The sequence below is a fragment of the Gekko japonicus genome, unplaced genomic scaffold (assembly GCF_001447785.1).
Source record: "Gekko japonicus isolate JY-2015 unplaced genomic scaffold, Gekko_japonicus_V1.1 scaffold1319, whole genome shotgun sequence".
NCBI lineage: Eukaryota > Metazoa > Chordata > Lepidosauria > Squamata > Gekkonidae > Gekko > Gekko japonicus.
The window spans coordinates 336,358-339,283 of record NW_015160251.1 but is presented as its reverse complement, the minus strand read 5'-3'; the positions used below and the strand labels follow the sequence as shown (position 1 = coordinate 339,283).

The 2,926-nt window shown below is 62.3% G+C and overlaps 1 protein-coding gene across 1 annotated transcript in view; it reads left to right on the top strand.

Annotated features, from left to right (window-relative positions):
• DRGX (dorsal root ganglia homeobox) overlaps positions 1-2,926 on the top strand; it is a 33,683-nt gene that overhangs the window by 3,616 nt on the left and 27,141 nt on the right. The window lies entirely within an intron of this gene.

Below are 2,926 nucleotides of genomic sequence, written 5' to 3'. Positions count from 1 at the left end.
GGGGGGGGGATGCTATCAGACTCTTGAACGCAGGACTCCGGAGGCAGGAGAGGACTCTCCCCGGGAGCGGGGGTGGGGCGCAGCTGGAAGCCGCCTGAGGAGGAGGCCCTGCCGCCCCGGAGCCCTCCGGCCGCCGCCCCCCCACCTGCCTGCACCTCGTCCTTCGGCAGCCTCTCCCCTCCGCTCCCCTCCTTTCCTTCCTCCCGCCCTTCTGCTTGGAAGTCTCCTTTGGGGGGGAAGTGGGGCCGCCGGGGGTGTCTCTTGCCCGGTTTCCCGGGGCCGCCCGTCAGATTCGCCCTGGCCGCTCCCCTCGGGGGTCGGTCTTTTTCTCCCTCCCTCCCTCCCTCTGTTTGTTGATTGGGTCCCGTGTCTCTCCCGCCCTTCCGGCGAAGGGGCTCCGGGCGGGCCGGAGGCATCGCTCGAAGGTGGTAGCAGGACGAACGGGGCCCTGGGAAGGGGGGGGGAGCCAGGGACCGGGGGGGCGGCGGCTGCAGCGGCGCCCTGGCCAGGCCTTCGGGACTGGGGGCCCTTTCTTCTCCAGTCGCCCCTCGGAAGGGCGCCGGCGGGAGCAGCGGGAGGGGGAGCCCGGCTCCTGGCCAGAAAGCCAGCCGGCTGCGCCAACCCTTTTCCGGGAAGGAAGACGGAGGCGGGTCCTCCTCCTCCGCCCGCCCGGGGGCTTCTCCCGGCTCGGATCCCGGGGGCAGAGGGTTTAGGGGAAGGCTGCCCCACTCCTTCGCGGCTCCGGGGCTGCGGCTAACCGGGCAGGAGAGACGGGCGCCTCAGCTGCAGGCGGCTCTGGCTCCGCAGCGGGACTCGGAGAGAGCAGCGCCCTTCCTCGCCCGGACGGAGGGACCCCGGGAAAGGGCCCAGGCTAGCCCCGGAGGAAGAGGAGGAGCAGGAGCGCCTGAAGGGCGAACAGGGCTGGGGCCCAGGCGCACCTAAGAGGCTCCCGCTCGCCGGACTCTCCTCTCAAGGCCGACGACGGGTTTCCCTTCTGCGCGGCTCAGTGCCGAAGGGAGGAGGCTCCGTGGTCGCCTGTCTGTAGGGGGTGGGGGGAGCGTCGTCGTCCAGGAGAGCCGCTGACAGTCCGCACTGACATCTTTGTCACTTGTCTGTCCCTCTTACTTCAGAGCCCCCCCCCCCCAGTGTTTTGCTCTCTCTAGGAGTCCCCCTCTGGGGGAGCAAACACATGTGGGGAGGGGGGGCGAGTGACAAAAAGGTCCCTGCGGAGACCCCTCTCGAGGGGTAAGCCGCGCCTCCCGAGAGCTCTTCTCCCGCCACCGACGGGACTCGAGTCTGTCGGGCGCTCCTCGCTCCTCCTGGACTCATAAGGACATAAGAGATGCCAATGTTGGATCAGGCCAAAGGCCCATCCAGTCCAACACTCTGTGTCACACAGTGGCCAAAAACACCAGGTGCCCTCAGGAGGTCCACCCGTGGGGCCGGGACATTAGAAGCCCTCCCACTGTTGCCCCCCCCCCAAGCACCAAGAAGACAGAGCATCCCTTGCCCCTAATAGCCACTGATGGACCTCTGCTCCAGATGCTTATCTAATCCCCTCTGGAAGCCCTCCATGCTTGTAGCCGCCGCCACTTCCTGTGGCAGTGAACTCCACGTGTTAATCACCCTTTGGGTGAAGAAGGACTTCCTTTTATCCGTTCTAACCTGACTGCTCAGCACCTTCATTTTTTTTCTTCATATTTTTTATTACTAAAGCTTATACACATAATCTTACATTAAATCATTGTGCAATCATTTTACCCCTCCCCCCTCCTTATAGTATCTTCATATTTTTAACCATGTGCACAAATTCTTCATTCGTATTTGGATATTTGGATTGGCTTCCCCCCTTTCCACCCATTCCTTATATCCCACCCATTTATTTGTAATCTTTTGACATTTCTCTTCCCATGTCAGCAGCTTCATTGAGTGCTCACGAGATCTGGTATTGTGAGAAAGGGAGAAAAGGGCTTCTTTCTCCACCTGCTCTATCCCAGGCACAGTCTTGTAAACCTCGATCATGTCACCCCTCAGCCCTCGTTTCCCCAAGCTAAAGAGCCCCCAGCGCCTTAACCTTTCTTCGAAAGTGTTCCAACTCTCGACGCTTTTCTCCGGCCCGGGACAGACAGGCGAGCGGGGCGACCCCTCCGGCGCTCTGCAGGAGGGGAGGGGAGGGCGGGGGTCTCTCTCCACCAGGGTGGGCTGCCTGCCTGGGGGCGGCGCGCACAGCATTTCTCGTTTCTTCTGCCGCAGCGAGGAAAGCTCTGGAGGGGGCCGCTCGGGTCTCTACGCTCTCCCGGCCGGGCACAGACGGTGGGCCTCTCTCTCGAGTCCTGTGAGCAAAAAATTCTACTTTGTGAGCTACAAATTGGCCTTAAAGTGGTGAGCCAGCGATTTGGCTGCTGCGCAAACTAGTCTGCTCTGGAGGCCTCCTAACTGAGCTGAGACAAAAACGTGTGAGCCAGAGGCTAAAAAACCTGTGAGCTAGCTCACACGAAGGCAGCTTAGAGGGAACACTGGCCGAGAGTCCCTTCTCCGGGAGGCCTGGCGGGGTCTCTGTGGGCCGCTCTCCTGGGCGGGGTCCGGGCTGCGCAAAGGCCTCGTTGCAGGGAGCGCAGCCGCGCGCCGTTTCCTTCCCCCGGGCCCCGGAGAACCCGGCGGCCGCCCAAGCCACAGGGCGGCCTTCCCCGCAGCCTGTCGGGTGGGGTGGTGGTGGTAAAGGAGCCCCTTTCTCCGCGGATCGCATGAGGCCAGCCTGAGGATTACACCCGAGCGCGAATCCTTGGCCGCGGGCGGCGGGGGGGGGAATTCAACGGATTATTATGATGAGGGTTATTATGATGATTTGGACAATCAAATCTCCTTTTTTTTTTTTTTGCCTGTACAACAGGGGAAGGGAGGGCTCCGGGTGTCTTCTGCGCCTCCC